Source organism: Anolis carolinensis, chromosome 2 (assembly GCF_035594765.1).
Source record: "Anolis carolinensis isolate JA03-04 chromosome 2, rAnoCar3.1.pri, whole genome shotgun sequence".
Classification (NCBI taxonomy): Eukaryota; Metazoa; Chordata; class Lepidosauria; order Squamata; family Dactyloidae; genus Anolis; species Anolis carolinensis.
The window spans coordinates 244858677-244872817 of record NC_085842.1 but is presented as its reverse complement, the minus strand read 5'-3'; positions in this window follow the sequence as shown (position 1 = coordinate 244872817).

Genomic DNA, 14141 nt, shown 5'->3' with positions numbered 1-14141 from the left:
ATTCAATGCCGATTATACAGTTAACAAGGACAGACAACATAGAAGAGGTAAAGGCAGTTTTCCCCATCTTATTTCCGGCATCTTTGGAGGCTGTGCTCAACTCTGACCACAGGAGGTGCTGTTGCTCCATCTTCCATGCCGAGGAGCTTCCCCAATTGATGTCCTTCAAAGGCGCCTTTATAACATCCCCGCTAATGGTGGGTGCTCAACCCCAACCCAGGCTCAAACTGCTGACCTTTCAATCAGCAGGATCTTTATGTGGTTTAGCCAGCTGTCCTAAGTCCGGCTCCATTTTCATGATAATGAAACATTCCCCGATTTAACAGAGTGAATACTTATCTCAGGGTTTTTTTTAGTGAATGACTGAAAGTACAACATTCCCCAACAAAATGTTGATAACTACATAGCCCAGGGTTGTTAAACTACATTAAAGAGAATATGAAGTCCTTAAAGAGACTTTGTTATATGTGCTAGCTCAAGAATGCTTACAGAATTTTTCAGTTATGGGGAGTGCTTATGACATGGGTATGAGGGAATAGTAAATTAACATCTTTTGCAGTGGAAAGAGCTCCAAAATTGACACCAGACTTTATATACAGTATGGTAATCACTATGATACAAAATTACTTTAAAAAATCAAAGATAATTAAAGATCAAATAATGATTAAAACAGTGGGGCTCATTAAAGTCCGGAGCAAAACCCTATCAATATTGCCCTCTGTTGTCAACCCTACTCGTTAGACAATTTTCACATGTGCACAATTGCTTCTCCCTGCCTTTGCAGTTTCAACTAAAGCTAGCATCTTTTTAGTGACACTGGTTACACTATGAATGTGTTTATTTGAGCAGGGGAGAAGGAACAATAGTGCTATCCAGGTGAGGGAGGCATAGATGGAATTGCACACTGGGCATAAGTGGAATAGCCCAAGTACACAGATAACATGTGAATGTGCGCTGCCTTCCTGCATTGTCTTTCCATATTGAATACTGAAATTGCACAATAGGTTGCCACTTGTGTGCACTTACCATTGATGCAGGGACATTGTGTTATACTGGTCTTCAATATAGAAGCTGTGTAATATAACTTTTCTGACAGATATTTGCACTGTGCTGAAGTGATGTATAATCTTGCTTTAAACGTCCTTCTCTTCTTCCACAGAAGAGACTGCAGTCTCAGACTGTTCAAACATGCAGTGCAGGTTGTTGGACTACACTAACTGCCTGCCTACTATATGTGGGCATAATTGGCTCTTCATTCTTTAGCTGAGACCTTATGTCAGGAATATGGGTAACCAGAATATGTGTACACTGTACAGTATAAAAACAGGACATTTGGAAGAAAGCCAGAAGGGTTGTCTGGAAGCTGGATAGAAGACTAGAGGAAAGCATTTTTTATGTTTTAGCAATAAGTTGAATGAGTGTATATGTGTAAATGATTTAATTAATCTGTATCTGTGAATTTGTAAGAGAGAGATAGGGTCACCAGAAAGCAAATTTTCAAAACTATTTCTAAGGTTTGCTTTCTAATTTAGTTTTTAAAGCTTGGTTTAAGCTCTGTGCTCTATTTTTTTTTAAAAGTATCTTGGCATGAGCTCTACACTCAGTAGTTTATTTTAAATATATATTTTTCTTTGCCTTGGGCTATTTTTTCTTTTTAAATGATTCAAAAATTGGTTTTGCACTCCCAATTTTTACATTAAAGTGTGTGCCTCACATTCCCTTTCCTTCTTCAATAGTTTGTAGCAGAGTGTGGAGACCAGTGGTACTTAAGGTTTTTTTTGTGATGAAAAAGTTACTGGCTACTGGAATTGCAAAGACTACTTTTCTATATTACTTAGAGACTATTCTGAGCACTCTGCTTTTTTGGCATGATGTCACCAGTAATATGCCTCAGTTATCTTTTCCATGCTTTGGGCTGTGGGTTTCCAAGTTACTATACAGCCATTGGCTTTGCCTCTAGTGACCTATCATTTACCAAAGAACACCTGATCTACTAAAAAAAAAGCCTTACAGTGGTGAATAAATAATCTACAGGGGTTTAGAGTCTTTTCCTTAGATATCAAAGTTGTTATGCTTTTGGATTATTCTTCCTATTTTCAAATAATTTCTGGTTATTGCATGACATTCAGATCATACACATAAATGTAAACTTAAATTCTACTGTTTAAATTTCCAAGACAGATTGTATTTTGATATTTCTTGACTTAATATATACAAAGCAGTGGTTCTCAATCTGTGGGTCCCCAGATGTTTTGGCCTTCAACTCTAAGAAATCCTAACAGCTGGTAAACTGGGAGCTGTAGGCCAAATCACCTGGGGACCCACAGGTTGAGAAAAACTGATACAAAGGATCAAGCTGAAGTAATTTTTTCAAATAGAGAATAGTGTTCTGAATATACATAGCATCACATTTTAATTTGCTGTTTTCGTGTTTCAGAAACGTCAGTTTATATTATTTTATTCCTCCCCTTGCTAAAAACTGTGTAGGTGCTGAGATGGATTTCATAATCTAACCACATTTTTATGATGATAACATTTTTCAAGCAAATAGCTACACTGTGTTGAGTTTTATATCTTTCCTGGAAACAAATTCAAAGATGGGCAAACACATTTTTCTTGAAATGTTGTGTTGTTGTTGTTATTGTTGTTGTTGTTTAAATCCTCTCATGAATTCTCAAGAATACTTTTCATTGTGAAGCAATGCAGTATACATGCAGTTATAAACATATTTGGTAATTGTAATGGATGGATGAGGGGCAGGAGAGATAACAAGATAGTGTGTGTTGATCTGAAACTCTAACAGCCTGCCTATGCAACCTCTACACAAGTAGGCTCTTCCTAATTCAGTATTTGTATGTGTCATAGACCCTATGTGTAGCCTAAATGTGACTGACTAATATTAAAGGAAAAGATTGCATTGTGATAAATGTCATGTTTGTCTCCTCTATTTGAAAGTGTGTGTGCGTGTGAAGGGTGGGTAGTGTTGAAAGTAAGTCACCAGAGGTTTATTGGTATTTTGCAATATGCACTTATTTATAAATATACAGTTTCAACAGAAGAATAGCCCCAACCTAAACACTCCAAAATACATATGACAGTTACTGATCCCACACTAAATAAGCAAGGAAACTGCCAGATTCCTACAAGGCTTAAATTTCTTTGTCACATTGTTCCTTAGCTTGAGAGCAGAGGTGATCCTTCCTCCCCATATTCTTCATATTTAGAAAATATCCCAAAGGGGAAAAATAGTTCACATGAAAACATATCAACTTTATTTGCCTAATAAAGGGATGCATCAAATCATATTGGTATCCCCAATTTTAACCCTTCCAGCCATTACATTTCTTCTGTCTGTCCCCAGTGTCACAATACATTTTTACATCTAGACATGCCTTTCCACAAACAGAAGAAATCCCTATCTGAAAACTTTTCAATACTTTTTATTTTAGATGGCATCCCAACCCCCTGGAACAACTTCTTCTAGTTCCTTAAAAACTAACCACTTTATTTCTGTATAATCTTTTATGGACTGCAGCCCAATTCTTCAGATACTACACAAGGAATAATAATAAATTCTTATACTATTCCCCTTATTGGATGAAAAAACAAAGATTTCTTTGGTTTCTTATCATGTTTCAGGAAGGATTTCCCAATGTGCATGGAAACACATGTTTTTTTCCTGCACACAAACATATTTTCTGTACATGAAGAAAACACATCTCTATGCAGGAAAACCATGTTTATTACTGCACAGATAAATACTGCTTGAAGCATGAGAATCTTTCAGTAATCACATAGCTGTATTTTTCTGTCTGAAAAGCAATTTTTTTTTCTTTCCTAGTGAAAGAACACTTCACTTACAACTATGGAAGCACCACATGAACTGTGTATTTTGACATCTGTAGTGTGATTTTATTTCTAAATCACCTCTCATGGTCTCCTCAGAAAAACGTGGTTCATGTGGAAGGAGGTGATACTTAGATACATTTGGACTAGAAAGGTCAAACATCTTGGAAGGTACTTACAAGTTCAGGTGCAGTCGCCAATGCATAAATGTGGAATAAATTCTTCAAAACCTCCTTAACCGGAAAGTGTCCAGCGGCATTTCACACATCAAGTTTCACTTCTAAGTGATAAATCCTCAAAGTTACTAGAACACAGACAGTAACAGTGAGGTCTTTGTGCTTTAGGTAAAATGAAGCTAGCATATTAGAAGAAGAAAAGAAAAAGTTCTACTGACAACAACCTGTAAAGAAGTTTCCAGGAGGAAAAATGGGTCAAAGGTGTGCCTAGCCTGTTTTTTTTCCTCCCAGCTCTCTGTTTGAACAAAAGGCAACAATATAAAGCAGACTTGTTATGTTGTGAAGTTTTGAGTATATCTGCCATGAAACAGATATCGCTTAGGCAAATTATCCATTCAAAGTTGTCAGTTCCTGACAGATGAGGACTGTTGTGCCTTCAGCAGATTTATATCACAGTATACTTTGGCAATTATTTGGGTATCATATTAGTAGAATGTGGATTATTAATTAATAGAATGTCTTGAATCAAAGAGAAATGCTTCATTCATCAAGTTTCTTTTTAACATTTTTGTGCAATATTCGCATTGCTGAGTAGATATTAACAATCCTATTTTGTTGAAGTTTTCATTTAGTGAACTGGGGAAATTCTGATTTTCTAGAACTCTAAATGTGATTTACTGTCAGGACCCAGGCTGCAGAGCACCAATAACCATGCGCAGAGACCAGAATCTATCTAATATCTTTATTAAAGGAATATATAAAGTCAATAAAAACAAGTGAAGAATAAAGTTCAGAAATAGACCTTTCAGGAAAGGTGAAATATAGTCCAGGAAAATAATGTCCAAAAGGTGATATTAAGGTCCAAAGTTATAATCCAATAACCGAAACACACACTTTGCCGAGCAAAGTGTGGGGAAATGACAAGGTCTTTTAGTCCATTGGAGCTTGACAACAAGGCTGGAAAACAAACTAGATTCTTGGCAAACAAGACTTGATACGAGGCAACAAGAAGCAAGAACAAGGTCCGTGGTGAGGTCCGGGGAACAAGGCAGGCTTGGAACTTGGTCCTGGAAACAAGGAACTGGAGTTGCGTAGTCCACACACGATCTCACTCCTCAAGCTGACGAGTTGACTCCGCAAGGTTTCCTTCGCGGCAAAACACCTAAATAGGGTCTCGTTTCCCGCCGAAAGAACACTTTCCCTGGAGAACTAAAAGTGAAAGCCAACTCTGTCCAGATGCATGACTCCTTAGAATTTCCCAAGGGAAGCAGACCTAATCAGCTAATTGTTTGGCTGCGATTCTGGCGCTCCGGCGATTCGCCTCCCTAGTTCCTCTATCTCTATTATAATTGTCCCGACGAGAAAACGGGGGAGAATTCTGCCCAAGGCTTGTTTGGCTGACTTCTTGAGGGCAAACATCCTCCAGGTGCAGAGGCTCCGATTCTGGCTGAACCGGTGGAAATCCCATGTTTTCCTCCTCATCTGCCACAATAGTACTAGGAACGGGACTACAAGGCCCATGAGACATCACATTTACATGACAGTTTCCCAACTTTATTGGTAGCTTTAAACATGGAGAGATATGTTAACACACCCCATTTTGCAACATGATCTCCCCCTCCCCCCACCTAGTTCAAAGGATAAATATGAAATGTGGCTTGTTAAATTCACTGGCTCTAAAATGGAAATGAAAAATATGATGTCAAAGTATTATGGTTTAATTGCTTTCTGTCATTTCTTGTTTAAAATGAGCCCGTACTACAGAATACTTCACACCACATTTATCAGGTCAGATTAGACTGCAGTTTTTCCTCAGTGCTCTCCAGCCCCCTAAGGACAAAGATTAATAAAACAGAGCAAGTTTAATAAAACAGGGCATACGAAGAGAGAAAGGGGGAAATAACAGGCTATATCTTAATTTGATACAATTAAGGCATCCAACACAAACATTAATGATGTTTGGCTATTCCCTGTTATCTCATCATTATTTCGACACATTGAAAAGATCATTTGCACATCTCTTTCCACACTTTACTTATCGTCATCATCATCATCATCCTTTATTTATACAGTGCCATCACTGTACACGGCACTTTAAAAATGGCAGAACAACAAAACTGTTCTTTGCCCTCGGGCTTACAAGCTATTCGATCCTTTGAATCATTCAAAAAGACAATGAATATACTATTTAAATAGTGCCTTAAGAGCTTCAGGGTAAACAGCCGCCTACGAGATGATCTGTATGTCATGTCCTCCAGATGTAGCAGCTGGTGGTTTTCTTGGCAGCTGGACATAAAATCTGGACTGTTAACTTAAAATATAAAGGAGCTATCCACAGTGCTAAAACCTTAGCTTACAAATAGGTTCAGCACCTTGGAGAGCAGCATTAAATTTTAGACTCAAACCTACAGTAGATTCATTAATTCAGTGATTGTAGAAGCCAGCAGCTGCCAGAGTTCCTTAATTTGGAGGAAAACCTGGAAAGTGTCCTTCAAGTTCTTATTTACCACTGTAAGACTCTGGGCTATGGATGTAGTTTTGAAAGTTTCCTTATAATGGAAATGCAATTCTGACCCTGCCATTTAGGTAATTTTTAAACAAGATAAGACAGGTTCTCATAAAGCAGAGGCAGAGCCCAGAGAAAGAAATGCCCACATAAATCTTCAGATCTCAAAATTCTTCTTCTGAAAAAATAAAAGCTCTTTTTTGTGGGAGGATATTCTAGACAGCACTTTCCATTGTATTACCAAAGGTCCTGTGAATTCCCAGAATGGTCTTGCCTTACTTTGTCTGTTGTGGTTCCAACCAGCCAGTAAGCACCCCTGCTACTGTCCTTATCCCCTCATCTGTAAGTCAGGAAACAACAGCATCCCCTCCATGTGATGCTGCTTCACTATTTCAAAATATACTTCTTTACCGAGGCCATTAGAACATGGTGTCTAAAAAGCAGGGAGTGAGGGAGGAATTATCATCAACAAAACCAAAATCACCGTCACTGCTACTTCTTTTACTTTTTTAGGCATAAGGCATTATTATTGACCACATGCCCCATGGACCTTGCAAAAGCATTTCAAACATATACAAAACAAGATTTAACTAAAAGCCATGCAGCAGTGTAGTTTTTTATGGTTGATAATGACTCATCCTTTTAACAAACACTAAGAATAATCAAACTGAGGCTGTAGTACTTTGGACACATCAGGAAATAAATTGACTCATTGGGAAATATAATTATGCCTGAGAAAGTAGAAAGCAGTAAAAAAAAGAGGGAAATTGCAAATACATATGAACTGATGTAGTCACGGAAACTATGGTTCTAATTCTGCAAAGTCTGACCAGAGCAGGGAGGTTTCTCACTCATAGAACTGTCATAAGTTGAAGTCAGTTTGAAAGCAAACAACAACAGCAGCAACAGAAACAACAACCATTTCAACAACCATTTCACTTCAGGGTGGTCCAGTGTCATTTGAAATTTATGTACCATGGTTAGACATGATCAGGCTATCACAAAAGTCTTTTGCAACAACTGCAATAAAGCATACATAATTCCTCAGCCTCCAAGTTTGCTGTACATTTCAACTTGGAAGTAAGCCCCACTATGCATCAATAGTTTACCAACAAGCAAACATGTTACTTAATTAGTGCTGAATTATATCTCCTGTACAAAGAGAAAGGCATAAATAATAGAAATAGAAATAAAATACAATTAAATATGCAGAGCAACTAGTCAGATCATTTCATTAGAGGAACCAACATTGCAGAACCAAGTTAACCTTTGCAAGCTGCCTTGAGTCCCAGAGTGAGAAAAAGATAGGATATAAATAAATATAACAATAAATATATTCATAATCAGAAAAGAACAGCTTTGTACTTTGCAAGTAATCAGTGTGTCAGAGCAGATTTCATTTTGTTATTTCTTTAAACATAACATGGCTTTAAAAAACAAAAAGGACTATTGCTTTATTATATCAGGCCTCTTCTACACTGCCATATAATCCAGATTATCAAATTAGATAATCCACATTTTCCAATTTGAACTGGATTATATGGGTCTACACTGCCATATAATTCAATTCAATGCTGATAATCTGGATTTTATATGGCAGTGTAGAAGGAGACTCAGTGCTCCCCAAGGACCAATACTCTGTTTCTATAGAAGTCTAGCAGATGCCTCAAACAAGTCAAAAAAGAAGACTTGCTGGGCAACAGCCTGCCCTCACCAGTACACACAAGTTAGAGATATGTTTAATATGCATTGTCTCTAAACACAGAGGTTTTATTTATTTAACAGTACTAGTACCTATTGAAAATACACGTTGAATATATTTGATTTTTTCATTGTCAGCAGTCCTTCTATAGACAGCAATTTTTCTATGCCACCATCATGTCAATAGAAAAGTTGGTGTATCCAGTTGGCCAACCTTCTGCGAATAAGCTTCTTTGCATCTTGCCAAACTGGTCTTTGGTTGGCAGTCACACTAGTGCAGAGGCCAAACTCAAAGCCTTATCTGGTTGGTAAGATTTGCCAGTGCATTAGTTTGGCTGGCATAGCCTTGGGTCACTTTCATACAATGATGGAAGAGACAGAGTAGAGGAACTGTATTTATATTTCAGTAACTTGTTCAATCTCTTCTTAACCTATCTGAAATAAAAAATACCAGCACCAAGTCTTACAGCAGTAAATTCCACCATTATATGATGTATAAAGAAATACTATCTTCCACCCCAGGCTCATGAATTTCATCAGAGAATAGCCTCTCATTCAGCAGAGTGGTTACCTCAGCTTATTCAGTAAAGGTTCATGGTTGTTTTTTTTAATGTCAGGAGTGACTTGAGAAACTGCAAGTTGCCTCTGGTGTGAAAGAATTGGCTGTCTGCAAGGACGTTACCCAGGGGATGCCCGGATGTTTTTTGATGTTTTACCATCCTTGTGGAAGGCTTCCCTCATGTCCCTGCTGGAGCTGATAGAGGAAGCTCATTCATGCACTCCCCAAGTTGGATTCGAACCGGCAACCTGCAGGTCAGCAACCCAAACTGCAAGTCAGCAGTCCTGCTGGCACAAGGGTTTAACCCACTTTGCTATCAGGGGCTCCTAAGGTTCATGTTGTTGTTTTATCTTTTAATTATGTCTGTATATTTTAAATGTATTGAAACTATTTCATCTGTGCTTCTTAACTGAATTCTATGTTCAATTGCCTTTTAACTTTGGCAAATATGATTTTAGCCAGACCTCATTTTTTCAGTTTTCAGAAGTGATTGTGAGTCCCTTCCTAGGAGGAAGACAAGGTATTAAATACAGAAATGCTGTATATCTCATTGCCAGAGTAGACAGTGAGATGCTCCGCCACAACCACCAATGTACACTACAGATCCTGAATACACATATTGACTTCTATAGCATGAAAATTTTGTGACTGATCTCTGAATTTGTGCACAGTTTCACGAGGTATTCACAGGGAATTCCTTCTACACATTGTGTACAATGATGCATTTTGCTATATTCTTTATTATCTTTATTTCACACCTTGATCACATGATTATTCTTAGGGTAAGACACAGTTATTTGCTTTTATAGTCTGAAACCCCGGATTGTGGCATGGCAAATAGATGTTAGCTGGAAAGTAAGTCCTGTCCACAGCTCTCCATCTGGACTTCCGAGAAAAAAAGGCTTCACTTGTCACAGGAGGGACATAGAAATCTTTTAAAAAGAGATGTGTTGGTTTTATAGGAATGTAAGGTAAAGGTAAAGGTTTCCCCTGATATTAAATCCAGTCATGTCTGACTCTGGGAGTTGGTGCTCATCTCCATTTCTAAGCCGAAGAACCGGCATTTTCCGTAGACACCTCCAAGGTCATGTGGCCGGCATGACTGCAAGGAGTGCCGTTACCTTCCCGTTGGAGCAGTACCTATTGATCTACTCACATTGGCATGTTTTCGAACTGCTAGGTTGGCAGGAGCTGGTGCTAACAGCGGCTGCTCCCGCTGCTCCCGGGGTTTGAACCTGGGACCTTTCAGTCTCCAGCTCAGTGCTTTAATGCACTTCGCCACCGGGGCTCCCAAGGTGCAGGTAATGACCTATAAAGCCCTAAACAGTTCATGCCCCGCCTATGACTGCAATCGCCTCTCCCCCTACGTACCAGCGCAGACCCTCCTCCGGGGAGGCCTTCCTCTCGATCCGACCACCATCCCAAGCGCTCCTGGTGGGGACAAGGGAGAGGGCTTTCTTGGTGGTGGCCCCCTGCTTCTGGAACGCCCTTTCCAAAGAGATAAGACAAGTCTAGTCAGTATTCTCCTTCCTGGTGGTTCCAATAAGTCTTTGAAGATGTTTAGGTCCAGATCTTACCCTGGCCGTTGGCTAGGACCCTGCTTACACTTTACCCACTTCCCTGGCCCTGTGGCTGTACTAGTTTTCAACCTTCTTGTAGCTGCTCAACAGGCCTTGAGATTGAGAAGCCCAAATTCTATCCTGGCCACCAGTTGGCACTTTATCCACCCCCCATCTCTTTGTTAGTTCATTGCACTTGCCCTGGCCCAGCCACTGGAATCTTACCCATTTGAGGTTTGAATTTTACTCAATGGATCAGCAAATGCATGTGGTTTTAATTTCTACATGAGTATGTTATGTTAATAGTAATTATGTTGATGTTTTATCATAGTTGTGTTGTATGCTCTGTGTTGGTAATTGAATGTGTTACCTATGTTGGAAACTGCCCTGAGTCCCCTTGGGGAGATAGAGCAGTATATAAATAAAGTTATTATTATTATTATTATTATTATTATTATTATTATTATTATTATTATTTTATTATGACACAGCAAACAAGATAGATATGCTGTTATTATTATTATTATTATTATTATTAATAATAATAATTTTGAAATATATACAACTGCATAAGATTAAAGAGGAGCCTTCTGTGGCGCAGCGGGTTAAACCACTGAAATGCTGAACTTGCCGACTGAAAGGTCAACAGTTCGAATCCAAGGAGCAGGGTGAGCTCCCGATGTTAGCCCCAGCTTCTGCCAACCTAGCAGTTCAAAAACATGTAAATGTGAGTAGATCAATAGATACCGCTCCAGTGGAAAGCTAATGGCGCTCCATGCAATTACACCGGTCACATGACCTTGGAGGTGTCTATGGACAACACCGGCTTTTAGGCATAGAAATGGAAATAAGCACCAACCCTCAGAGTCAGACAAGAATAGACTTAATGTCAGGGGAAAATCTTTACCTTTACCTAAGATTAAAGAAGGTTTAAAAAAAACAAAAACAAAAACTTGCGGACATGAAACACAGAAATATGTTCAAAAGCACTAACAGAAATTGCACTGGAACATTTGCACTTCATCAAAATGGTATCAATTCATTTGTACTCATTTTTGTATTTGTACAGGGAAAAATGAAGCCAAATCAATTGTTTAAAAAATCAAAATAGTAAAAGAACAGTGTGAGGTATGACATTTTTATGGTAAAACTCAGCACCCAAAATCTCATTAAAAACAGCTGCAATATAGAAAATCGTTCATTCCTTACAGGTCTGTGTAACAGTACCTCTTGATCTAAGGAAGCATGTCTATGAAACATCTTAACCATTGCTGAACATCCTTGTTACAAATAAGGCACCCTTGTTAAGAGTAGCTTCCTTCTTTAGCTGTGTCAGGTATCTTTTATTACTGTGGTTATCGGTTACTACAAACACACCTGAAGAGTGTAGTAGACCAGGGGAAAAGAGAGACAATGAATAGGGTCTCCCTCCATATTCTCTGCATCTCCATCTCTCTTGGCAACACCATGTTTTGAGAATAATTAAGATGGGGTGCCTATTCGTATCCACAGGGGTGATAAGAAGTGTGTCTTTGCATGTTTGTTAATGGTATTATTTTATTATTTAAACTGATCTTTTAGTTTTATAAAAAGCCCAGAATAACCACCACAAAAATTCTATTTGAAGAATAAAATACAACAATCAATAAGCATGTTCCTGTGATACCAGTCTGTGGCATTTATTAGTACCACAAATACTTCCTTCTATCTGTGGATACCAGTCTATGTTACTTGTTAAGAACGCAGATGCTTCCATCTCTTGTCTGTGGATGCTGGTCTGGCTACAAGTAAGGACAGATGCGATTCAAGTGTGGAGATCTAGTCATTTGCCTGAGAAGAGGGCCAGCAGGCGAGAGATCTGCATAAATAGCTGAAGTCTGGAATACCTAGCTGTTGGTAGCAACATCAGTTATTGAGTTGCACCCTTGAACATCCTGTCTTGTGCCTTGAACCCTGGAAAGATAGACTGTAGATCGTGGATTGTGCAGTACTCCTGGAAAAGGGGTTTGGTGAGATAACTTGGCTTTGGAATATTGGAATGGACTTACAGCTCCCCCCTCCCCTTTCTCATCCTTGCTTGGCTGATTGATTACTGTGTCAGCCTCAGACTACATTTGTGTGCTCGGTGTTGGAGTTCAACCCCACTCTGCCCAAGTCCGCCGCCCTCAATGAGGAGTAGTTAGTTGGTTTAGAATAGGTTGTCTCCTGAATGACAGTTTGTATGTATCTATTTCCTCTCTCCTCTCTGTTTCTGTTCTCATTCTGATTGGTTGTGTAATATGGAAATTTTACAGGTGCATGCCTTTTGTCTTTGACTTTCTACTTTTACATCTTAGTGTGTGCTTTGTATATCTCTCTTTGCTTGTCAGGAGAGATGTAATGAATGGAGATTTTTTCCCTCTCTTTGAACCCTAGAAGAGATGGGGTTAGTTATAGAGTAGCTAGGACACAGTTATTTACTATTAAGAAATATAGATATTACTTTTGTAAATAAACCTTTTGTAATGTTAAAGACAGAACTCTGCATCTTTGCCTACTAAGTTCTAAATTCTTTACAGCCACATGACACTTCACACTCTGCTTGCTGTGAGCTGAATGCTCAAGTATTCTGTGTTTGCATATTTTTGGATGCTCTGCTGTTTTTGGATAGTTTTCCCTAACTCAACACCCAGAAAATCCTAACACTCAGCTGCTTTGCAGAGACGGGCTGGGCAGGACTGTGACATGCGTTAGTACCACTCCCTTCTCCTGTTTGTAGATACCGATGTGGGGTACGTATTGGCACCTGCATTAGTACCACAACACTTCCTTCATTTTCCTGTGGTTATCACTGTGTGTTACATATTGGCACCACAGGCACTTCTTTTGCATTAGTACCATAGTCGCTTCCTCTCCTGTCTGTGCATATTGGTCTGTGTTACCTATCAGCAACGCATGTGTTTCTTCTCCTGCATTAGTACCAGAGACACTTCCTTTAGCTTTCTGTGAGTTCTGGAGTGGTATCTGTGAGCACCACTGACAATTTCTTCTCTTGCATTAGTATCAGAGATGCTTATTTCCCCAGCCTGTGGATTCCGGTCAGTGGGATCATTTAGGACTACAGACCTTTCCTTCCCTTGCTTATGGATGCTAATGTATGGTACCTATTAGCACCATATTACAGGGATATCAGCCAGCATGCCAACGCCTTAAATCAAGAAATGGCTTTCTAAGACCTACAGAGATAACCACAGGAACTTCTCAGCAAGCGAGAGTCCAAATGTGGTTGGCTAAAACCCAGAACTTCAATCTGTGACTGATACCAGATTAGAAACTTCCCGCTGGGCACACAGACGACTGGGTGACTTTGAAGGCACCGGAAAGACTGGGCTCTGGTACCATTAAATGCAGAGCCAATCTTAAGAAATGGGGCTACAAAGTGGAGTCCATGACATGCAGAGTGTGGAGAAGACTAAACCACAGACCACTCACTACAGTGAAGTCTGAGCCCTGCCACATGCACAATGGAGGACCTTCTTACAGTGACACCAGAGGCAGTCCAAGTGGCCAGCTTTTGGTCAAAGGAAATGTAGTATAATGCCCAGTTTTTAATTTTGTTAAAAATAGTAGATTCTCGCTTATCCAACATTCTTGATTATCCAACGCATTCGGCCTCCCCCCCCCCCCCCCATCCACAGCATTCTCTAGGCAGCAAGGACTAAAAATTTTTACCGATTTAACTTCCAACAATGTTGTTACTGTAAGTTCGTTTTATGCAATTCTATCTTTACCTGTAGTCAATTTTTTTTAGTAGT